We start from the raw sequence: 26,236 nt of genomic DNA, 5'->3' as shown, positions 1-26,236 counted from the left end.
AAACTTCAATAAAATCACTGTGAAACATGGTCAATATGAAATAACAAGTCATTGAGAACCATAAAACAAAACCACTGTCCTAATGTTAAACTGTTTCATTATTTTTAATCATTTTTTCTTAGGAAACACTGCTGCTGCCCATATTTAAAATTTAGACTTTTGGTATGCTGAATATAAGTGCTTCCATGCTGGAGTGTGTATTTAGCTGCCATCTGCACACAACATGTGGTTCAGTGACCACAGCCAGAACATCTCATGTGTCACCTGACATGTAAAAAAAATTAAAGATGACAAAAATGTTCAGTGACCATTGAAGAATGGCCTACACTATGGAAAGGGATTAAAGAATCATGTTGCTGAAAGCATCAATTTAAAAGTAAGAAACATAAGAAACATAAGCCAGTGCTGCTCGACAGATACTTCAGTAGAACAATTATGATGGTTAAGTGCATATTTTTTATTATTTTCCATAGTTACCAACTGATGCTTTCACGTTAAATTAAGACACATTAACTCTGTTACGCAATCTTTTTCTTTGTTCTTAGCTTTTAGAAGCACAATTTACCTAGCTCTCGTTTGTTTTACTGACATTACACTCTGCTCAAACTCCCACTCACCCACACAAATTAAGTTCATTACTAACCATGCAATTCTTTTCAAAGCAGAATTTAACTGAAAATTTAGTTGCTTATCTGCTCATAATCACAGCATTTTATCCCCAATTTACTGGCTGCAAGTTACAGCTTGGAATCACTTTTCAAAGAGATCCAACCACATTATCTGTGCTCACGAATTTCACTCCATACAAAAATTAACAGAAACAGTCTAATGTATGAAAAGTTTCACATTTATTAAGCTTCGTGTCAGCTTTTGACAAAACCGTTTTCCACGAGAGGTAACAAAATACCTTATTTTAAATTAAGTCAATTTAAATTCTACCAGTCCTACAAGACTGAGGCAAATTAGTTCCTTGTCTATTTGTGCATCTTGGCTTCATTACTGCGTAAATGTGGCTCAGCTGTCCACCTTCAACCAAGAGAAAGGCAAGTAGCAATTACAAATCACATTAAATGACATTACTCACATCACTGCATAGCAACTCAAACCAGACTGACTTCTCACACAAAAACCAGCTTGAATCAGTCCAAATTGAGCTCAGAGGGACCTTCTGGAGGTCATCCAGCGTAGCTCCCATCTCAGAGCAGCTACCTGCTGCTTAGTAACTTGTCTTGCTAAGTTCTGAAAGTCAACAGAGCTGGCAATTTCCACCACCTCTGGGGAACTTCACTCAGAATTCTCCCCCTGCATCCCCTCTCTTCAAAAACAACATCCCACGCTGTACCACCTGACACTGTTCTGTCCTGCTGCTTTGCTGTAACACAGGATGATAACTGCTCTCCACAGATCTGAAATGGAGTTGGTAACGATGCTTTCACACAGTATCCAAATTAGTCAGGTTACTGGGAAGCCTCTAAAACAGAGCTCAGAGCTCTAACCCTAATCTGAAAGTTTCCAATTCCCAGCAAAACAAATAGTGTTAAAACTGCTTGAGAAACCTTTGCAAGAATTGTATGCCATTTTAACCACTAAAAATAATTATGTTCATAAATAAATTAATTTGCAGTGACATTCACTATAGGACTTCACAGCAATAGGACTCTACAAAGAAAAACAGGAAGAGGCTGTGGCACGAAAGTGCACACTGAAGCACCACAGTAGATGCCAGAAAGCTATTCCTGCTGTTTCCTCAAGAAGCTGTCTGTGAAGGCTGACAGAGTTGGGTAAGGTTGTTACACACAGCTGTTACATACAGAAGGTCCTCCTTCAATCATCTGCTGTAAGGATGATGGAAGTCTTTTTACCTATTGGCTTCAAGGCATCCAGCTATTTTCTCAAAGGATCATCTAATATCTAATGTATCAATATAAAAAATGTAAATAATGTATCAATATAATAAAGTCCATGACCTACACCATCAAAACTTGGCTCAGATCAGTGCCTGCTCCTGTCCGAATCAATGAACAGAACACTGAAAGTATAGCAAAAAGATGACAAATTGCAGACAAGCAATAAAATACAAGCAATGCATCTAACACTTCATTTTTGTTCCACTAAAACCTAAGGCAAAATCAGCTGTTAAACTTCCTAAAAAGAAAAGCATCTAAAAACAACCTTTGTGAAATTAACAGTTCGTCTTAGGTAATAGGGCTTTCTCTATTGACTGACAAAGTAATTAATGAAACTTAAAAGAGAGTTATTTTGACAAACAGTTATCAAAAACAACAAGAAAAAGAACTAGGAAGAGATAACTGTGTAACCAATGTCTTTTGTACACTGTTGTATCTATGATGTGATAAATCACAGCTGGTTTCCAGCACACTCATTTTAACTGCTAGAAGAGATGCACACAACTTGTTTGGCATCTGCTGGAAGTTATGACCAGCAGCATTTACTTTACCGTGCAAACAGTTATGCAGGACATATTCCATCTACCTTCAGTTTTTGAAAGCCAAAAAACTTTCCAGCACTTGTAACACAATTGACTGGTGAGCAGCAGTTGAAACACAAAAAGTAGGAGAAAACATCTGCTTACTTTGAAATCAAACACTATACACTGAATACTTTATCCAGTCATCATGTGTAAATGTGAGAAACTGTGATCTGATTTAGAATTCTGTGTGCCATAGTACAACTGTAGTACTATTTAATTACAGCCAAAGAAAATGCATTTGCTTCCCCTTTCTCATCCCTTCAAAACCTACTCAGTCTTAAAGAATTACTTCAGATTTGCCATCTGCATTTGCTGCTGGCAACTGTTACCAATGTGGCCCTTGATTTTAAGCAGGCCAAGATACGGAAGCGTATCAATAACATGTAACTCAAACACAAGAGTTGAAATACTCCTCTAAAATATCCATATTGTTAAATGGAAATCTTGATATTCTACATCATAATGTACTAGAGAATTCTGTGTCATCTGAGAAAGCATCATTTTATTCAGAGCTAATCTGACAAACAGAAGTCAATGGTTATTTCTTCAGAGGCTACCACTCCTTCAAACTAACACACCTGAAGGTTAGTAAGGTGTATCAACTGCCACTCCCTTAGGTATGAAAAACCTTTCTCCTTACTAAGTTTATTTAAAGCATAATACCATTTTATTTCTAGTAATTAAAATAAAACCACTCCTTTGCAACTGCAGAAAAGGATTTCAAGTTTGGAGGTTTTTTTTACACACAATCAGGCAAAAAGGTACGAGTAATAAAATGAATCACAGAACAAAATCATTCTCCTACTTAACCTTCAGAGTAGATTATCAAAACATGCGCCAACCCTGCAAGCAAAGCATCAGTTCACATTTATCTGACAACTACGCAGAAGTAGTATGCCAGTACTGGGAAAGAACTACTGTAAACGACTCTTATGTAAGTGTCCTCACAGATCGTAGGTGGTTGCTATCTTTCTTAACTGCTGAAGACAAATGATTCTTTTTTTTTGTTTAAATCATTTTATCTCCTAAAGATATTTCCTTAGAAAAACCGCAGGAGGGGGAAAATGCGTACCTCTCTGCCACTTGGAAACAACAGAGCTGGTGTTCTATTCAGTGTAACCGGTGAGATTGACAGCATACTTAGCAGTTAAGCAGGTTTGATTTGTACAAAATCTGCTGGAAAAAAACTCTAGAATCACACTGCACACACACAGGCCAAGTCAAATGGCTGATCTTGCCATAGCTTCACTATACTGCAGTATAAAATTCTTGTCACACTAGATTAGACATCAGGGATGCCAGGCTACAGTACTTAATTTATTACAGTATCATGCTGGCAGATCACATAGGTTTCAGTTTCTCCACTTGTAAAACTCAGAAAATTTGAATGATATAGCCACCAGTTCGTAAAACACCAGGATAATCAATGGAAAGAATACAGGAATTGCAAATTTTATTTATTTATCTATTTTGTAACATGTCATGAAACACTACAAAGATGCTCTTAAAATAGCTCAAGCACCACCTCCAGCAGGTGAGCAGAACAGCCCATGCAAGTCTTTTGCACAAAGCTCTTGGACCTCCTTGTCAATGCCTCAAAAATCTGCAGTGTGGACAGTGGTCTCTGGAACAGTAGTAAGCTTTCAGAGGACAGGTACACTTTCAATCCCTTCAATTTCACCAGTGACGGAGCATTAATGATTTTTATCTGGGATAGTGTGTTGAAGTAGCAGCATGAGAAAAACTCAGCAGTTCCTTGTGTTCTCATAAGGGCAAGCTTTCGCAGCTGGCCCTATCATAAGCACAGACAGGTCCACAACAAACTTCCCTTCTAATCTTCAAATCAGGCGAGTCCCAGCAGCCACAATCTTGGAAGGCTCTGTACCTCCTTCTTCCCCACCAATCTGTACAAGTAGGGCTTGGACATACATATGCAAAATACACAGGAGAATTTAACTTATTGAACCCTGCAGCAAATGTCAGCAACAAAAGTGATTTCCCAGAGACGAGAGCTAGGGATTGTCAGCCTGCTTCAAGGAGTCGAAAAGACGCAGTGCTTTTAGAGCGACTCATGCCCATGATTTCCTATGGCAGGCAAACAGAATTTGTGTTGTTAGTAGAGCATATTTATATAATTGAAGTTGACAACCTAAACAAATCAAAGCATAAATGTTCATTTTGGTGTTATTAAGGCACTCAATAGCTCAAGTCCAGAGTCAAGGCCAAAGATTAATAATATGAACACATCACAGAACTGCTAGATATTTTAGTGTTGTTGTATCTTAGAAGCTTTTTAATAGGAGCTCTGACAGTTCAGAAAGTAACTTTTATCAGTAACTTTGTCCATAATCTTTAAAATGTTCAGGCTTCTTCAATAGCCGAAATATAACTCAGTTTTAAAAATGAGTGTTGGTTGAACACCGAAGGCATTTCAGAAAAGGCTTAACTTCTCCATGATTTCATTTGTTTGCTTTGCTACTTCAAGATGTTCCCAGTTATGACTAAGCAGCAGGTGCTATTCTGTTTATTTTAGTGCCTGTAAACCAAGCCCTTGAACAGAACAAAGCAAGGAAAGCATTACGATTCAGGTCAAAGAGGAAGGAACTGCAGGACTGTTTCCTGTGAAACACGCTACTTTCTACCTTCCTTCATGAGTGCAACTGAATGTTACAGAATTATTTCTGTAAAATGAAATGTCTTGACAAAGAAACACTTTGCTTCCCTTTATTTCCAGACACTGCTAAAAAGGTTAACAAAACATTGTATGTGGAATGCTGAATGTGTAACATTTTAAAAAATACAGTCAACTATTACAGAACAAAATTCAATTATTATGAATGCTCAGTAATAAATTAAAAACTAATGAGGTATGAATTCAAAATAATGTAGCCCCGTTAAGGCTGACCAGCAACTTCAATTTAAGACATCTTACAAATATCAGGATGAGTATATCCGAACTGCCGCCCAGCACACACAGGCAGATGGTCCCTATTCATAACCTCAAGACAGCTTAGAAATTTCACAAAGCTTTTGTTGCCTGTTAACCTGTGCCAACACAGCTACTTTCAGATATTAACAGCGCAAACAGTACTCTCAATTAGCTTCCACTGAAGCCAGCCAACTTGTTGTTCTTAATTTCTGAAACCAAAACTTATACAATTTAACTCATTACTGGAACAAAAGAAAATGTAGAAAGTGGTAGATGAATACGTAAATTAAAAACTCACTGTTCCAAAAATTCCAAGCAGCAGCAATTAATCAGACTTTCTTCATATGATTTATGCTAAAGTCTAAAATTTTCTTCTCAGTTTTCTCATTTAGCACTCTATAATCCCTGCAAAAAGCATGGCAGAAGATCATATATACGTAACTGTCCCAAATGACTGGTTTTACCTTGCAAAGTTGTTAGAAGGGTATAATGTCCTCTATGTTGTTTCTTGTAACTAGAAATAAAATAGAGCTTTAGATTTAACATTTCTGACTTAGAAGTTCAATGTATGACCTATTTTATAATGATTTTGTTTACACTGTGTGATGTAACAACAAAAGAACCATCAAAGATCACTAAAGCAGGTGGTGGAAGCTGTAAGATAATGGTTATTGTGCCACTGTCTTAATTAGACCAAGCCCTTTGACAATCTACAAGTGGAAGATTTTGAAGACTTCCCTATGGCTCCCAAAGGGTGGGTTACCCACAGCTATGCACGCTGTATACACATAGTTATCACATTCATGCTATGTGGATACAAATGCCCATCTCTCTCAACTGAAAGAGGCAGTGGCACAAAGTTTTTGCACTCTTGTAATTTTTCACTAAACTATTCTCTGCTGTGTTAGTCATCCTAGAGTCAGAATGAGTTCTGCAGTCAATATACTTCTCCAGTTTGCCAAAGCTGCTATTGAAACTGAACAAATTTAACTTTGACTGGCTTAAAAGTATTAACAAGGGCTTTACCAAGTCCACTGCAAACTTTAAAAAGCTGTTAAAAGGAAAAGAGCACCCAGGTTTCATTATTTATACACCAGCTGTCACATCTAGGTTCATGGCTTCAGAAAGACAATCTCTTTACACCTCAGTCTTCACTCACTTCTTCTTCAAACTGCATCTAATACAGCAGAGTCAAAGAGCAAATTATTTCACCTGATCCAGAAGCTGACAGTACAAAGTGTCACATTATATTTGGTCACAGTGAACCAAACAGTCAATGGTAGTTCTACTGCTCATAACCCATGCAGTATGCAGTGACCTGATTTTTTAAACAGTAGTGACAAAAGGTCAGAATGTGAATGCAATTATATCATCCATAATAGATTTAAACCCCTTAGCATCTTCCCGAAAAATGTAATACTTTTTTTCATAGGTACAGTAACAATGCACAATGAGAGAATGCTTAAATCCAAACGTTGAAGCTTCAAATAAAAAATAAACAGCAAAACAAAAAGCCCTCACATATCCCCAACTTCCTGAACTCTGGAAATTAAGCATGAAAATATGTTGCAAACAGAATATTTTGGCTTCAAAACTAAAACAATACCATTTGCAAAAGAAAATCCAACATTTTAATTCTCAAATCACAAATGTTTCTGAGATACCTACCAGCATCCAGGCTGAAAAAGCAAGACCACGTGGAGGGATATCACTTATTGCTTTTTTATGAGTACTCAACAAAGATAATAAGTAAATCCAACTTAATCCCCAGATCAACATCCATACTCTAAAATAACCAGAAGAAGTATGTTATTAGTAGGGTACCCGAAGACTCAGATGTTCTAGACAGTTTAATGCTGTAATCCACAGTCCATGCCCTCATAATTTCTCATGAACTCCAAGACTAACATGAACTGGAATTCCATTTTCCATACTGAAATTAGCCAGTAGTGAAGAAACTTTAGGTCAAGAGAGTTTATGTTGCTTAAAGCCACTTTCAAAGAAGTCTTATCTGCTAAACTATTGTATGTTTCAGTATTTCATTTTCTACATGGCTGCTTGATAGAAAATAAATGAGACAAACTATAGAACTGTTTACTGAGTTCTGCACTGATTGCTAAACTTAACAGCTTTAACATCCATAAGTTTGCTATTTTTTAGTATTATTTCTGATTACAATTTCAGATGAAAGAAAATACCTAACCTTCCCTTTGTAAAACCATCACTATTCTCATGTCCCTCCATACAGAATGAAACAAGAAAGTCCTCCCCTTTCTCAGAACTGGCAGCATCCAAGAATAAGCTGATACAGAAAGAAACATAACGGCCTTCAGAAGTACTTAAAAACTTAAGACCCACTCAAGAGAAAGTTTAAAAAAAAAACAGAGAAAAAAGCCTCTTGTATTAAAGACATAACTTTTCCAGGTACAGTCTGAAAACTGAGAAGGCTTAACTGCAACAAATTATTTCATTCATTCAGTTAAGGCTGATCATTTCCAGAGATCTTAAGGAAAATATTTATAAATTCACAGTGAAAGTAATAACCTCAAGAATTAATGTAACTCACATGTGAGTAAAAGACAGTTTGTCTGTAAACTGCTCCTCAAAGTAAAGAACACAGTATTTCTAGATTACAAGGAAAACACTGCTAATACATTTTAATATAAAAAGTGCTACACAGTCTTATTCTTAAAACACTGTAAGAGCTGTTGAACACAGAACACCCCTGGAACACCAGCTATTGACCAGGTAGGTCTGATGACAGTCACCAAACACAGGCTGCTGCTGTTAGAACCACCAGCTGTGCTGACTGACAAAATCAGTGGTCTGTCAGATGAATTACACCATCCTACTTCTGGTTTAATATGACCTTGTCTGAATTGCTGGGACAGCCAGAAAAACCCTTACAGAGCAGGCTGAAAGATTTTTAAATATCATTTTCTAATATCCTTCTGCATAATGAAGAAAAAGCTCTTACTGAGCATTTCAAAAAGGCATCAGAACTAGAGTACCACACAGCTAACAAACTCCTAAGTCTGAAACATTTCAAGCTGCAATTTCTCTCCTATATAGTAATTTGTATACTAAACATTTTGTTTCAATAGCACAAGAAAAATGCACTTACTTTAGTATTCCTTCTGATATCTGAGAAATTTCTATCACCCAACAGTCAGCAAAGGTCATTTATCAGGGAGTGATTCTAAACAGTGGCGAAGGCAATTCACCAACACCAAAACACACCAAGTGCTTTAATTGTTAATCAATAAGTTTAAAAAAAAAGCCAAAAAGTCCACCGCCTCTCCTTCCTCAAAGATATATTTCTGAACTCCATTAAAAGACATTTTTGCAAAAATAAACAAAAAAAAATCCCAAACTCTACATTATACTGCGCTCTATTTTCTTCTTGAGACCCTGTTAGAAAATTACTGATAATCTTACCAAAACAACATATTCACTAAGTATTATTTACTAAGATATTATTTCCACAGCCCAGGTTTTTCTTCTAATTTTAATTCCATTATTTCATGTCTAGCAACAGATCACAGTTTTTCACTTCCATGGATTGTTTCACTACCCCCTTTCCTTCTCAATTCCTCTTCCCACATTCACTAGTTTTTTCCATCTGCCATGTATCAGCAAATCACTTCTCCTATTGCACCTATCCCAACTTTCACTTTACCCATCAAACATTCTCTGTGTGCTTTTCCTGCTGTATCTTTTCTTCCCTTGACTGTTGGCTCAAAGAGATATGCCCAGTCTGCCATACCATCTAGATGTGGAGTCTCTTGACTACATCCACCTACAGACACAGAACTTTGTCTTTTAGACTACATTCTGGTCCCACTGCTGCCCCAAATATGTAAGAAACAGCAAATTCAGAAATGTTAATCAGTTGTTTTAGTCTGAAAAGAAAAAAAAACACAAAACAAACAAACAAAAAAAGAATGGTATGTATTGTACAGCACTTTATCTGTCCTAGTTTTCAGATTTCCAGTTTCTCCCTATGTTGCCTACATTTCCTTCTGCTCAGAACTTTCTCAGGGCAGAGAAAGATGTGCTGCTGACTGTTGCAGGTTGTTACCATCAGCATTTCAACACTTCCCAGAGTCCACCTTCCTGTTTTTCCAGTTCTGCACAAATAAGTTTTTAAAATTAGACCTGTTTTGTAGGACCTGGTAAGAAAGCAGTCAAACGGTTAAACTGGTAAAAATGAGGAAGGGTGGAACATCTGGCAGAGGAAGGAGGGAGTCATTAACCACTCAACTCAGATCTGCCGCAGCCAGAACAGCTTGCGTCACCATGCCGATCTGATTCCAGGAGGAATCACCAGTTACACTACACTACATTATTCACAAAAGCAGAGAAAGATGGCTGAAACCATCTACAGGTGCAGAGTGATTCTCTGAAGCTTGTTTCATATTGGAAGATGTTTAATTCCTGACATGGGTGCTTTACATTTTGTACAAACTGATCACTTGCTTTTTTGTACAAACTTGCTCACTTTTATAAACTGATGGCATTTGCAACTTACAGTGTAACTGCTGCTACAACTGACACAGATGCAAAGAAGAATTAAATAACCGATACAAAATCAGAAACAACCAAGGCTGAGCAGTAAGTAATGACTTCTCGTTAATTATTTACTTGAAACAAGGTGGCCGTTACCATTACAAACAGGTTATTAAAGTCCTTTTGCTGAACAGAAAACACTGACGAAACTGCAGCATGTAATACATTAACGTACAAAACAGCGAGGCTTTCAATCATCCCCATAACTTCACATAGTTGTGTGATGTTGTAACTATATTCAGTATTACCTAAAATGTATCAGCTGAACTCCAGAAACACGGGAATTTTTTGAAGTAAAAGCAAGGCCCAAACCCACTTGTTACCTGCTCAGCTTTGCTTTTTGGATCAGTTCCTCAGTATTTCAGGATAGCAAGTATTGTTATCACATTCATCGCTTGTTTCACACCATGAGGTTTTCCTTCTGATGGTTTAGGTTGTATTTCTCATGGATGTGCTTTTAAGATTTTTTATTTTATTTTTATTTTTTTAAAGAAAGAGCCCTGAAAAACAAGCTAAGGAAGTATTTCCCACCAAGTTACATGTTATCATAATGAATACCCACATGCTCCAAAATAATTAAAGAGATTTATTAGTCAAAAATCTAAGTAATACACAAATGGCACAATTCAAGACAAATGCAAGCATTATAAAGATTCCATTAATTTCTGTACAGTAATTTTAGCACATTCAGGAAGCTCCATGTTCCAAACACACATTCCAAGTCCCTCTTTCACTTTGTAATAACTGAAGAAAGATTTTAAAAAAAAAAAGCACAAACTCTGCTTTGCTTTCAAACTTACAAAGTGACTGACATTCCAAACCAAATACATGGAGAAAGATCGCTCATTCACTACATACAAAAATACTGTTAACGTGTACAACTTAGGCAATGCTTTAAAACAAAGTGACATTACTGGTGACACAGCAGGTCCACACAGATTACATTTAAATATGAACATTTAAGACCATAATTCACTACACCGAGTACTTATCAATGATATTTATAGATTCCTGGCTTATGCTAAGTCACAGCTATTGCTTTCCTAAAGCAGTACTAACATCTGTTTCTAAATCCTGAAAGGCAACAAGGATGTGTTTAACTTTGTGCAATGAGTGTGATGTCAGAAACGAACTCTTAAAGCTTTGCAAGATTAGGAACCTCATCAAACAATACGTTTTCATTTTCTATGAAATGGGAGCAAAATAAAGTATAGAGCCAGCAATGCTTGTGCCTCCCTGTCTGTGTGCTGCTGTCTCTCTCTCTGTGGATAGGAAATACTGAGAAAGTTGTCACTTTGTGAGATTTATATAAGAGCCATTTAGGGGCATGAACTGGACTTCAGTGGGATGTACCACCTGAAGCTCAATTTTCACAAGTTTCTCTGTGTCTGAATTTTTTATGAGCAATCTCTGTTTCATTTACAGTAAGTCTTACAAAGTGACTTTAATGTCTCTAGAATTTTTAATCAAGTTTCCAGCAACTGTTTCCTAACCTTTCGACACACTTCTAATAACAGAAACAAAATAAGGGAATTAAAATGCTACTGTCCACCTTTTTAATGACTACAGATTACGGCTGATTGCCTTGTAAATTCACTCTGAGATGAAGGAAGTAAAAACACAGACTTGTGATTTTTTTTTTCCACATTTGGTTCATTTGGTTTCACTGTTTGGTGCGAAGATCAAAAATGAGCTCAACTCTGACTCCTCTCTCACTCTGTTGCTTTTGGCATCATGCCCAGATTTAAAACCAGTTTTCAAACATTTAATTAACAGCTTTAGCCAAGAACCAAATATGAGATCTTAAAATATGGAATAAACAATCAGAGACATTCGGCTTATCTGCATTTAATAACAATAATCTGAACACAAATTTAATATACTCTGTAATGTGAGTTTGCTTTGGAGATTCAGGATATGGAAGATTTTTGTAGCGGTGGCATAATTTTACAGCAGCTGTTAATCTCTATCACAAAAGAAAAAATTGAAAAGCTTTTGCTCAAAAGTGACTATTAAGGAATTTAGGCTCCTAAGATGATGAAAACTGCTCAAGAATCAATGTCAGGAAGTCAAGTTCACTCTGCTTGATGCAGCACAGAAAGATTTCATTTACAGATACAAAGATGAAACATCCATGGTTGATCTGCAAACAGGCTTAATTCTAGTTGCTCGTCTTTTCAGGCATGTTGCTAAGAGCAGCACATATATTCTCTGTAAGAACCAAGGGTTGCAGATAGACTAAACCAGGACATGGAGCAAACTAGCATTGTATTTACCATGATAGAAAAAAAGGAAAATGTTTTGCTTCCAGCTTCATGCTGGAAAAACAAGGAGCCCTGCAACTTATCTGAGTTCTTGCCTGTGTGGGACTAAAGAACTCAGTGTTAACTTCATCACTTTAATTACACGTGAGAACAATCCCCATTACTTTCAGAATAGCACACCAGGCTGGTCTGTTACCTAAGCCTGTATTTTGATTATCATGAGACATGATCCCCCCTGTACTCAGCACTGGTGAGGCCTCACCTCAAGTACTGTTTTGGACACCTCAATACAGAAAGGACATGGAGGTGCTGGAGCAGGTCCAAAGAAAGGCAGCAAGGCTGGGGAAGGACTTGGAGAATGTGGCCTATGAGACTGAAGGAACTGGGGCTGTTTAGTCAGGGGAAAAGGAGGCTGAGGGGAAACCTTATTGCTCTCTGCCAATAAGTGAAAGGTGCTTACAGCGAGAGCGGGGCTGGTCTCTTCTCACTGGTGACAGGATGAGGGGAACTGGCCTCAAGTTGTGCCAGGGGAAGTTTAGGTTGGATATCAGGAAAAACTTCTTTACAGAAAGGGTTGTTAAGCACTGGGATGGGCTGCCCAGGGAGGTGGTTGCGTCACTATCCCTGAGCATGTTTAAAAACTGTTCAGATGTGGTGCTCAGGGACACAAGGGTTGTTAGAGGTAGGGTAGTATGGTTACACTGAGGTTGGACTTGATGACCTTGACAGTCTTTCTATCTCAGCAATTCTACGTTTGTATGAATAATGTGCCTAGAAAGCATTATTATTAACCAGCACAGAACAAAGTGTGGCGCAACTACAAGAAAGAGAGGACTGTTTATATTTAACTTCAGTATTGAGTAGAATTGAAAATTACTACACAGTAATTAGAAAGAGACAATAATTTAATTCATGGTTCACTCTGAAAGTAATGCCTCCTGTTTTATGATGTCAGCCCAGTGTCAGAGGCAGCTGTTGGTGGGATGGCAGCAGAGGCTGAACCTTCCCATCAGCATTCCATGACATGCTGTTGCTGTGTGACAGATGGCAGCAGAGGGGCACTCTGACAGAATGGCGCCTAGTATGGAAGTGCTTTTGAAGGAAAGAGGTGGAACTGAATTCATTCATGTGAAAAAATGGCCCCCACTGATATTCATCAGCACTTGCAAACATTTACTAAACAGTGGCTATTAGTCCCATGAGGCAGGAGGTGGTGCATTTCAGCAGTGGCAATAGTCAAAGTTCAATCACATTCCAGATGGCCACGCACATTTTTACAAGTGTGGCATGCAGGGTCTTGTTTGTTACTGGCAAAAACGCCTAATTAATACTGGTGACTATGTTAAAAAACAGTATTTTGTAGTTGAGCATTTGCTCTCTCAAATAGCGTTATTGTGCCCTTCATGTCTGCTGTAGTTTCCACTGAAATAACTAGGAGGTATTACTTTTGGAGTGACCTCCATATTTTCTCTAGTGCAGTTCTATAATATTCAAGCGGACCATGACTACATTATCATTAATTATTCATTTCTAATGCTACATCTATCTCTTTTGATAGAAAAGTTAAATAAGTTTCAAAGTGATTTGAAGTTACACAACAAAAACTGAAATAGTATTTTCATTTGTTTAGTCAATTTCTTCATTTACTACTGATTTTAGAGCTAAGTGCTTATCAAATGAGATTACTCTCCCTGAAACTAGTGATGTGTTAACTGTCCAAGCTTCCACATACATATAGTTGAACAACTTACTCTCCTGTTTCCTCCATTAGATAATGCAGACTGATCTTACTTAGAGGATTCTGTTGCCACTGAAACAAACCCACACAGGATAAGAAAGCCATACTGGAAATATATCATTACTTCTAATACAGCAGTAAATAACTATCAGGGTTTTTTTGAACTTTGAGATAGGTATGTTTATATTTTATAAGGTCAGATACTGACAAGAGCAGTGAAAACTACAAAGATTAGTCTCCTTTAAACTTGTGTTTTCTGTCTTCTAAATTTTTATCTGTAACCCCAGTTTCCCAGCTGCGCCTCACTTGCCACCCTCACCAGACAAATGACAAGGTGTCCTATGAGTGAATATTTCTGACCGCCCAGACAGCTGCTGCCAATCAGAGTTCTGCCTGATGAGGATTTCTCTACAGATCATCAACCCTAGGAGTTGCTACCAGTTGAGATGTTTCTCTCAGAAGCTGGTTAACTTTTCCTTAAAAAAAATCCAATTCAAAACCCTCTAGAAGGCAGCCAAGTCACCATCTCAGGTTCTCTCCCATCAAGGGAGCAATAGACTTTCACAAGTGATTACGTGAGGCACAGAGAAATAATATGTTGAATATTTCCAAGTCCATTATTGGTAGCTTTCATTGCATTTCAAGACTAGGGAAGAAATGTAATTCCATGAAGTACCTTGATAGCATTCACACACTATGAAAGTCAAACGTACCCCCTTCATTCAGTGTGGTCACACAAATGGCAAGTTTGCATAAAGGCAGACCACCACACTCCTAGAACCACAATTAAAAACTCTTACTAAACTCTGGAAATTGACTTTGTTTTTGAAGTCAGACTGCACTATTCTCACTACATTCCATTGTCTGGCTGGGGTACTCTAGTGGTAGATTCCAGTTTGGCTTAGGCTGCAAGCAGACTCTGTTCTGTGCATATCCAGAAGAGTTTGTACTTGTTGCTCTTCTTGCAGTCCCTGGAGCAGTTCATAGCTATCAAATTTGCCTGGCATTCTCAGTAGAGGTGGAATAATGCCTCAGAAATAATCAAGGAGGGTTTCAGCTTGGTGCTTTGCCTAAGTTATTTGAAAAACAAAACCCCTTCCTTCTTCCAGGAATAAAATCCTTTCTTCCCATACAAAGGAAGGCGAGACATGGAGCAGGCTCAGAATGTTCACCAATTCTGTAGCAGCCAAACAGCAAAAACATTCCATTTCTAAACTGCAAATGTTGAAGTTGACATAGTACAGTCCCCTACCACAACGTTCTCATTTACCCCCTGTGAGAAGGCAGCTTCCCATCTTCATCTATAACAGGGTCTATTTAATCAAAGCACACTGGTACAGTGGCAATCCAGAAGTGCTGTGCTGTAACATGCTCTGCTAGTAGAGCAACCTGAGTCACTGTCAAGTAACTGTTAAATATAAACAAAATGCTGTTAACATTTAGAAACAGCCTTCCAAAATCTGCAAAGGCTTGTAAGCATGACAATTCTCAAAAAAAAACAAAAAACAAAAAAACCCCACATGATTTAATTGTGTCCCCAAATTCTTTTTTGCATGAGAAAAAACATTTTTATAGGAAAAAACATCAACTTTACCAGGACTATAAAATAATCCTATATATTATACATATATAATACATAATAATGGCTAATATTCAATACTTGTCTCATTAAAAACAAGCCCATAAGTTTCATATCACAGTGTCATTGATTAAAAAAAACTTATATAAAAGAAATTACACTAGTTTTAAGATGCAGCACTTACCTTGGATCCTCCTCTTACAGTGTCCTCTTGCCGTGTCTGCTTTCAGCACATTTCTGGTAAATGGAAAAGAAAAACAAAGATCCCAAAAGATGTCACAAGGATTACCTTAAAAGTTACATATACCATTTCACTCAAGAATTTAAGACATTAACAATGAAAGCTTTTCTTTCTCAGCTTTTGCACATTTATGTTGAAGTTCCTGCATTAAAAATCCTTAAGGTACACTACTTTGACTACGTTCTGACTTCATTTATCAGCACCTTTCATACTGTGGCTTAAATTGTAACACACCAGTTATTTGTCTTTCTTGTTACCTCTAGCAAGGGGAATAGTACTAGAGACACACCACCCACCCCTTCCAACCCAACCGCAATACACCAAACAAGTTCTAGCTCCTTCAAGTTCTACTTGTAGAATCCTTTACAGCTGGACACTTCACACTTCAAAGTTTAACTGCTTGTTATATTTACTTACTATAACTTCATGTATTATCAGAAACATATTTGATATACCTACATAAACCAACACAAACGAGCATCTCTAAAGAAAAAGGAAAGTGATAACAATCATGTTTTGGCTTTACGCTATGAGAACTCAAACGTTTGTTCAATCACCATTTATTAGCACATTACAGAATGCACATACACACAATTATACTTACACACACATATGACTATGTCAGCAGAAACCTACTGTTTATCATATTTAGGAAAGTTCAAAAATCACAGTCATCTTGAAGGCTGGTGTATGGGAACTGTTGAGTCCTGACCTGAACCAGACTGATCACCTGGGAAAGGACTCAGTCAGCCCTAGGAGCACAGGTGAAGGTAATTCAGTGGCGTGACCAGGAGCTGTGCAGCTTGCCTGCACCTCTCTTAGACCTCATTTAAGGGCTGACTGCCAATGGGATAGGTTCTCTTCCTGGAGATCCCTCCTTGGTGAAGCTCTGCCCTGTGAACTTCAAATCTTATTTCAGGACTAATGCAAATACCTCAGCACACCCTGATACAAGGGCCTCTGTACAGGTAATAGAATCGACTGCAGGAGCAGATTGGGGTGATGACCACCAGATCACTCAGCCTCAGTACTCCGAGGAATGAAAAGCTTTCATTTAACCCACTCATTTCTAATGGCGGGCCGTGCGGATTTCTTTCAGCCCGAGGCACAGCGCAGGCCCGGCTCCTCACCCATCAGTTTCTCCGTCCCACACAGAAAATAAGCGAGTATGTCTGGGACAGTCCCACACAGGCAGCCCGAAACAGAGGGCACACGGACACCGCCTCCAGGCCACGCCACGGGCCGGGCCCAGCCCGGCAGCCACCTGCGGGGAGGGGCGGGGCGGGGCGGGGCGGCCGCGGTGGGGCGTGCAGGAACCCGCGCCGAGGGGACACCGCCCTCCGCCGGCGGGAGGACGGCGCTTCGCTCCGGGCCCCCAGCAGCAGGGCCGCGGGCCTCAGCCTCTTCAAGACGGCTCCGGCCCAGACGAACGGGCGGCCTACTTAGGAGCCGGGCGGCGGCAACGGGCTGCGCTGCCGTCCTCCGCTGCCGTCCTCCGCGCTCTTCCGTGGGGTCGGCCCGCAGTTTCTCCGGCAGCCGGAGGCGAACGGCCGATGCGCCAGCGCTTGAAGCGCGGACCCCGCATGGAGGAGCCCGGCTGGGTGGCGGCACCGTCCGCCCCCCCCGCTCGCTCGTACGCGCCCTCCCACCCTCGCTCACCCACTCACCCTCGCCCAACGCCGCGGCGGACATGATGTCCTCTCGCGAGCTCCGCAGCCGAGACCGCCCCCGGCCGTGCGCCCCGCCGGTTGGCCCTCGGGCGGGGGCGGGGAGGCGAGCGCGCTGACGCCGTGCGGCCGCCTCACACGTGTGGGGGCGGGGAGGGGCGGCGGTTGGGGCCGCTGCTTCCGGGCACCGCGCGCCCTCTCACGGAGCCCCGCCGCAGCTCCGTGCTCCGCTCCGCTCGGCTGGAGAACTCCGCCCCGCCGTGGCCGTCTGCTCCGCCCCGAGGCGGTGTCCGCGCTGGGGCGCCGACCTGCGCCCCGGGGAGCCCGCGGCGCTGTGCTGTGAGGTGAGGCCGTGGGTAGCGGCGCTCCCTCGGGGACCCGGGGGGATACCGGAGCCGAGGCCGTAGCGTTAAAAGGTTGAGGCGTCTGAGTATGGCCAAACGTCACCACAGCTGTGAGGGAAACGGCGCTTTGCTCGGAGAAGGTGACGGGATCGCGGCCCCTGCGTGGAAAAGCAGCTCAAACAACGAGGTGTTGCTTCCGTTAGCTCGGGGCGGCGCCGTCCGGGCCGCGCTGCTCCTCGGCGCTGTGCCCGTGGTTGGCAGCCCCGGTTCTGTTCTGCGCTTTTTAGTGCGGAGCTGTAAGGGCTGAGCTGCCACGTGTGGAGCAGCCCGAGCCAGGTGTGTGTGTTTGCTGGGTGCCGGCTCTGGTGCCATAGAGCTCGCCATGAGGCTGCGGCTGGCTGAGGCCTCGTGGATTCCAAGTCCTATTTGGTTCCTGGTTCTCATGAGGTTTTTGATGCCTTCGTTCAACAAAACACACGTGTACATTAAAAAGTTTTAAAATTCCAGACGATTTTAAACATTCTGGTGTACTTCATTGTAGGCTAATGCTTTGACTTGTATGAATTAGGTGGGCTGGAAGGGAGGTATTTGTTTTGCCTTTTAAACTAGAGCACATAACTTGCACATTCCTCTAAATTACACTTAATCAGTTGTAACCAATTTCAGAATCAAAGTAAAACCAGCAGTGACCTGGAAGCAACAATGAACTCTGTAAGGATCTCATTAAAACTTGTGGCTCAGTCTAGATTCACTTCTGTCAGCCTCTGAATAAAGCAGTTCAGATGTGAGAAATAGCAATGCAAGCAACTAATAATATGTACACAGTATAATGTGTGCCATTCAGTAAGTTAGGATTATAGAACAAGGTGAAATTGAATATTTTTAGGTTTTCCCTTTTCTAACAGAAATAGCTGTCACAGGGATTATGATATTAATCCATCTTTGCCATTATATTGGTTGGAGAAGATCCTAAAACTTTGAAAGCTAACGCAGAAATATGAGAAACGAGTTCAGCAGATAACTATTGTGACCAAACATCGTGTTCTCATGTTGAGAGAAATGATGCTCTAAACTCAGGATAAATTATTACATGTGACCAAACAGCCGTTGTCAGTAACAAAGGTGGCAGAAAAAGTGAGAGATTTGTATTACAGGGAGGCTAGAAGACACACACCTTAAAAAACCTCTGCAGTTCCTTTAGTTCAAGCAACTTTTTCCACAAAAAGACACTTTTCCCACAGTTAGAAATTTGTAATCAGTAATGAACTACATTTGATTCTTATTGTTTGAATTTCAGCACAAACCAAGGATTCAGCTGAACCTGGATACATCTGTCTTTTGCACTGAGTTTCTAAGGACAAATCAAGGAGGCTTCACTGTTGGAGACGGCGGGAGAAAAGCAAACGACCATATCTGTCATTGACATATGATCAGCTAATCTCCTTTATTGCTTTGGCTACGTGTACATTTATAATGCAGATAATTAGCTCATACATAGTGCAAAAGCAGAGCTCATCATTGGTTCCCAATTACATACCACCCCAAGTATCTTTGTAACTTGCAGTTATTGTCTGTTATTGTTTTTGTATATTCATTCTGCCTCTTCACCTTTTTGTTTTACATTTAAGTTAGCCAAATAATTAATAGCATTGCAAAATCAGGGGAAAAAATGATTATCTGTGATTTCAGGTGGCAGCAGCATTTATCCATATTTCTGTCTTGTGTATCAAACTAGAAAATATGTAACTAGTTCAGAAATGCTTTACCTCATTACAGATAATACACATAATATAAAGAAGAATGTACTTGTGCAAGAGGTGCAAAATCTTTCCACTGTCGCGTGCAGCTTAGATTGTTCTATTTATTTCAACTTGTGCAAGCATTAAAGCATCAGTATGGTGTAGATGTGGTTTATACTATGCAGTTACTGAGTTTTACACAGTAAGCTATACTGTGTAGTGCTGGAAACCTAAAGAAAGGAAGTGTCAGAAAAAAGATGTACTAAAAGATTCCATTGAATGCAATTGATGCTCATCTCTTGAAGATGTTTGGACAGCAGCCAATGCATGGAAAGGAAGATGCATTTAAAGAATCAAATAATCTCTTGAAAATGGCATCTCCCATGTAATCTCAGTGGAAATTGTCCAGCTCGTCACAATAGCTCTTGACTTGGAGCACCACCTTTCCTGTTTCGGGCACAAACATTTGTGAGACTTCCTTCTTGCTGCAGGGAACTTCAGTCACAGAACTTGGCATTTTCCTCCAAGAATAACAGTGAACTCTGTGTTCCCCTATTTGCAACAGAAATAAGTGCAACAAACAGAGGTGGAGTAGTCTTAACTAGTATAGTTGTTGTCTGAAAGGAGAGACCTCACTTTCATTCTATTGCAGCGTGTTTCATTGCTATAAACTACTAGTTAAGAAAAACAGGAAAATAAAAGAATATCAGTTCTTTAAAAACCAAATTATTGCAGAAATGTAAATATTTGTTGTGATGTATGAGATGTACTTATTTCGTCATAAAGTTGAAAGCTGTGTTTTAGGGAAGGGCAGTGTTTAAAGAAACAATGCAAATCAGGAACAGCGTATGCTTTTGATTCTATAACATTACATAAAGGATTTCTTCTAGAAATGTAGATACTGTTCAGTTTTGTTAATGGGAGAACATTCATTAAAGCCCACAATAAGCCTATTCTGTAATTAATGTAATTAGCACAAAGTTATCGAATTAACATCACTAGTATTGTGTGTTTTTACACATTTCAGAGTCCTGTCAGGTGCAAGCAGTGCTGGTAGAGTCAGCAGTGTGGTTGGCTGAGGGGTAGCTGTAAAAATCTTAGAGCAGTGTGATGCCTCAGAGCCATCTGCACTTTCCAAAAGCTCCCAGCAGTTCTTTCCTGAGCACATCAGGAGAGATTTCATGATCAGTGTTGTGGAAAAGAGGGACGTACCTGAGTTGATAACTTCACTGTTGCAAATGCTGTGCATTTTGCTGTGCACATGGCTGGCTTGATTATAAGTCATGACCTGCTGCCATTGTTTATAGGAACACACAGTCTCGACATGTCTGCATTCAGCAGGTCTTGTAATCTGGTTTTCTGATACGTCACTACATCAAGGAATCACACTCTTGCCTGTTGAGGAATGTCACTCAGTAGAATCCTGTTTGCAGTACTAGTGTAAATTTTAGCAAATAATTCAAAAGTTGGTGTATATATTCAGGTAATGCTTTTTTTCATTATCCCTGTCTGCAGGCATTAATGATGCTCATTTGTAACATTTTTCTCTAGAAAGCATTTGGAGCATTTGCTCGTGTTCCAGCTAGTAGACAGTGTATGAGTTTTTTGTCTCACAACTAACACTGAATGATCAGCCTATAAGGATGTTAATTATGTGTTATTAGGATCCATTTAGTGAGAAGAGAATTTTATAATGCTTCTTCCTTGCAGCAGGTATTTCTGCCAGAAGGTAATTCCAGTTTTTCCAGCATATGTCTGGAGTATACATAGTCCACAAAGGAAGCCAAGTGAAGCTCAGGTGAAATTCATTGCAGGGTCTGGCTGTAGAAGTTTCTTGTGGGGAATTTTGATCATGTCCAAACAAGAGTGAAGTTTTCTATAAACACCGTGGAAGTGCTTGCCTTATTTTCATTGTCCGAAGAGATTAGTTCCCATTTCTTTGGGTAGGTCTTTAACTGGGAGATACGTTAGCAAATACCTATTCTCTCTGCACTTTAATCATTTTAAGCAGTTTATATCCTCAAAGACTTGAGCTGATGGTAGATTCTGTATTTCCACATGAGACTCCAGAATCTCAATCCAGTCTCTTGCCAGTGGTAACAAACCAATGAAGAAGAGCCTCTGATGGTAATACGAATTGTCTCCTTTACTGATAGCCAGTAAAGGGATTGGTGGAAGGAATAATATTAATCACCATGATGCTAGTTTAGCAGGCCTTGCTAAAATTTCTTTAGAAATATAGGAAGAGCCCTGAATACATTCTTTCACTTTTCAGAAAGCACTTTCTGCTCCACATCACATAGTCACAGGACTCCCAGCATTACCTTACTTCAAAATTGGATCATTTTGTGAATATCAAAGATGATGGAGCTGATGGTAAATTCATACTTTAAAGTGACTGCTCCTGTTTAACTGAGTTGCAAGTGCAATGTGCTTGCACTGCAGAAATAAGATGCCACACTTAGCTCTCCTCATAGGCTATAGTTTGTGAAAGAATCTGAACTCCTTGTCATTTGCTTCCCTTGGTCTTTGAGAATTAGAATTTGCTGAAATTTTGAGTAGTGCACCAAAGCGTTTGACAGGAGGATATCTGCTGTGGGGATGTTTGGTGTTGAGTCTTGGAGCACTGGCAGCCAGCTGCTTGTGGCTGATTAAATGAGAGAATTTCTCCACAGAGTTGGTTTAATTTTAATTTCTGTTGGAATGCCCAGAGCATCAAATGCGCGTCTGGTCACTGGGAAAACATTCTTAATGCACATTGTAAGAACTAATATAATTAATTCACCATCACCAGGGGAAAAAATTTTGGGATTTGTTTTTTGCAAATTGAAAACCGATGATGACTTTACAAAACTAACTGTATGATATTTTCACGTTTTACATCATGTGAGTTCTGTTTGCCATGTAACGCTCTGTCAAGAAGCAAGAAGCACTTACTATGTTAACTAGGAGATGAAGGGTCTCCTAATTCCTCGTTGGATACTGGAGAGTCTATGACCTGCTTGTCCCAGGCAGTAATGAAGACCTTTTCCCCAGGGGTTCAAGTATCTCTTGGACATCTTATTTTGTTAAAGTATTTTTACTTGTTATAATGAAAGCTTGGAAAAAGAACAGTTCAAAATGTAAAAATAGCAAAATGTGCGGAGGCTGCAGTTCATTTTGTAAGTCAGAGCTTGTGACTAAAGCATGCTGCTTAGCAACAAATGGGGGAAATCTGAAGGTGAACACATCGCTTTGCACTCTTTGGAGAGAAATTATTTGTGTTCCTCCTACCTTTTAAGCACCATCCTTTTCAAGTCCCTTTTCTGCTTGGGATGAGAACTGTGTGGCTGGTCAAGTTGTGCAACCTAGTTTTATCGTCAGCAATACTTGTGCTGCTGTGGCTGTGATTCAGCGGGAGAGCTCCAGCTCAGATTTCAGCTCTCTCTCCCATAATGCTGCACATAATGTGTGCTTGTCTTTATGGAACAAAACATAAATGTGTGTGGAGCTGTTGGAGGGAGCCCAGAGGAAGGTCATAAAGTGATCAGAGGGCTGGAGTACCTCTCCTATGAGGATAGGCTGAAGGAACTGGGCTTACAGGAGGGGAATCAGCTTTTTACATGGGTAGATAGTGATAGACAAGGGGGAGTCGTTTTAAACTAAAGGAAGAACGATTTAGATTGGATGTCGAGGGAAGTTTTTTTTACTGAGACAGGCAAGGTGCTGGAACAGTCCAGAGAGGCTGAGGATGCTCTGTCCCTGGAGGTGTTCAAGGCTAGGTTGGATGGGGCCCTGGGCAGCCTGGTCTGCTGCTTGGTCTATGTGGCTGGCAGCCTGCCTGTGACAGGGGAGCTGGAACTGGTGATCCTTGGGGTCCTTTACAACCCAAGGCCATTCTATGATTCTATTTGTGGCCATTCATTAAGCTTGTAGTTCAGTCTAAACGAGCACCATTCACCAACTCTTGCCTTAACTCCCCCTCTGTGACTTCTCACACCCTGATCACCTAGTTTGACTTTTCATGTCTTTTTGCATGACTTCAAAGAACACAAGGTTGCTTTTCCTTGTATATTTGATTTTATTTAGGAAATCACTTGTACCCCAGGCTGAAAAAAAAAAAAAATAGATATCACTTCTTAGCTATCCCTGGTTTTGGGCAGTTATGAAGCTGTAAAGTTTCTGTTCATTTCCTTTGAAAAAATGTGGTGACTGTCTTCCCTAACTGACTGGGAGTGCTCCTGCATCTGGTTAGAACCCTCACATTCAGGTTTTGGATTAAAGCTTTTAACAGTCTTACCTTGAGTAAACAAACAGACAAAAATCCACTTATGTGTAGAATGCTTTGTCCTTGAAATAGAGCACTGTTCCTGAGCATGCATTTAGATAAGAGGCTGTGCATCTTCAGATAATGAAACTATTTTGAAAAACGAAAGAGAACAAAAACAAAAACACACTGGAAGCACAAAGGAGGGGAGGTAGCTCTGAGTTGTAGGAACAATTCTCAATTCTGGGAATGATCTTCAAAATTACCTCATTATTTATTCCTAGTGCACCAATTAAACAAACAGTTCTATATATAGAAATGGGATGGGCTTAGCTTACGTTTTCAGGGTCATTTTCAGAGACAGACATTAAAGATGTACAGGATCCTATTACTTGGCATAGCAGACACTGCATACACACGTGTGTGAATTCACATGTTTAAGACTGCACACTGATGGCAAAGTTGCTAGTAAATAAAGAGCATTGAGAGTTTCCTGGTGGATGTGAATTGAATTTCCTCTGTTTGGGGTAAGAGCACATGTGGTATTTAAGCCACCTGAAATACGGCAGGAATCCCTAAGAAGCCAAAGGGGCTGAGAAAGAAAAAATAATCTCAGTTTAGTGTTTATAACACATTGTGGAAAAGATTGAGGTCACAGTTATTTGTTCACGTGAAGAAAATATTATTAAAAAAAAAATAAAAATCCAGATTATGATTTGTCGGTGAGTGATGTGCAACATAATGCTTTCAGTTACATGAAGGATAATCAAGGCAGCAGTTGAAATATCTTTGCCATTTCAAAAGGCTTTTCTAATAGATTAGCACAAGGCACATAGATTTGCAGATTTGCCTTCAGATGTTTCTAGCTGTTGTTTTGTTTGGATGGGCAGGACTCCTGAAGGATGTCTGGACTTCTGTCTGCTGCTAAGGTAGCTGAAGGTGATCTGGTCATGTGTCCATTCTGTAACAGGAATCTCTCGTCTCAGACTTTCAGACTGCAAGCCTTATAAATAGAGTGTAACGTTCTGTCAGTTGGGAAAAGAAAAAAAGAAAGAAAAGAAGTGGATTGATATACTTCAGAATGCATCCGTAAAGAAGTACATGTTGGCTGTTAGAATCAGGTAATATTTTAATACAAGTATAAAGTGATTGATGTTTTTTTCTGATTCCTTTTTCCAACTTTTCATTTTCACTGATTTTAAAGATGGAGCAAGGACAACGTGTACCTCGGCAAGTACAAGAGCAAGGTACAGGGGTTTGGGTGTTAAAGAACATCTGAGTGGAAGCTGGAAGTGTAGTATGTGCTCATAGTCCTTGTTGGTTTAGGCCTCCTTAATCCTGATAGAAGTAATAACACATGGAATATGAGTTATTTTTGGCTCTGAAAATTTGACAGTTGCATTACTCTGGTGCAATAAAAGGGATATGAGATATAAATGCCAGAAGAAAATTTACAGATTCTGCTATCTATGCTTAAGACTCCAGTGATTTTGTTGTATGTAAAAAATGCTTCAAAATGTTTGTAATTTCTTATATCATCCACTCATTATCTATATTTAGTCTGGTGTTAATCTGCTTCCAAAAATATAAGAAAAAAAGTTTTTTAGCAAGAACTGCCAGTGGGCTGCTGCTCTGTCTTTTCTCTAAGTGTCAGTTTTCCAACTTTGATACACCTCAAGTCAACATAAAAATAAAGTACATGTTGCAGATGTAAGTCCATGGCCATTGAGTACTGGACAAGGATCCAGTGCAGTCAGTCTTGAGAAGAGCTCCATGTTAATTCTGCTGAGTAGACATTACAGACTGCAGTTAATACTGAAGCAGCATTCCTGAGTGCAAACAACTGGAGAACCCAGACAGACATCAATTTAAGATAAGAGAAGGAAAGCAAAACAAACATAGGAAAGATGAAAGCTTAAGAGAAAATCTGACGATAATGCAAACACAGCAGTCATGAGAACTAAGTTTTGAAGAAGCCATAAGATGTTACTTAAACTAATTTCAAATGATGCTGTGGGCATGCTACATGGACCGAAGGTGCAGCTGTGCAGTCCTGGTGCCACCATCCTCTGGAGAAGGGGAGGCTGAGGGATCTCATATCTGAAAAATTATGGCTGTTTGATGAAGTCCCCAGTGAGTGAAAAAGGGAACCATTACTCCCATTGTTAAGGAAGGGAGAAAGGAAGACCCAGGGAACCACAGGCCAGCGAGCCTCACCTCTGTGCCTGGGACAATTGTGGAGCAGATCCTCCTAGAAGCTGTGTTAGGGCACATGGACGTGTGGCAGCATCCAGCTGATGGAGCTTGTAATGAGAGTTGGCAATTGGGAAGCCAACACAGGACATGGTTCTGTAAAAGTCCTCAGTATTTCTGTATGCTGTTTGGCACAAAAATTATGTAGTTATATAGTAATAACTATTTTTTGGCAC

At 39.9% G+C, this 26,236-nt stretch overlaps 1 protein-coding gene across 6 annotated transcripts in view; it reads right to left on the bottom strand.

Annotated features, from left to right (window-relative positions):
- The window catches only part of MRTFB (myocardin related transcription factor B), a 69,512-nt gene extending 51,977 nt beyond the window's left edge, over nucleotides 1-17,535 (bottom strand). For 4 of the 6 annotated variants that reach the window (XM_015876464.2, XM_015876466.2, XM_015876469.2 and 1 more), the window contains exons 1-2: nucleotides 17,479-17,535; nucleotides 15,755-15,807 (exon numbers count right to left, since the gene is read on the bottom strand). The gene's annotated coding sequence lies outside the window, so the exon portion shown is untranslated. Of the gene's footprint in view, nucleotides 1-15,754; nucleotides 15,808-16,415; nucleotides 16,536-17,478 lie in introns of those variants that run through there. The other 2 variants (XM_032447733.2, XM_085513767.1) reach the window with 2 other exon arrangements.
- Between the last annotated feature and the right edge of the window lie 8,701 nt (nucleotides 17,536-26,236).

Source organism: Coturnix japonica, chromosome 13, assembly GCF_054131305.1.
Source record: "Coturnix japonica strain WE chromosome 13, WE-NBRP24, whole genome shotgun sequence".
Taxonomy (NCBI): Eukaryota; Metazoa; Chordata; class Aves; order Galliformes; family Phasianidae; genus Coturnix; species Coturnix japonica.
This window is presented reverse-complemented; position numbering and strand designations above follow the sequence as displayed.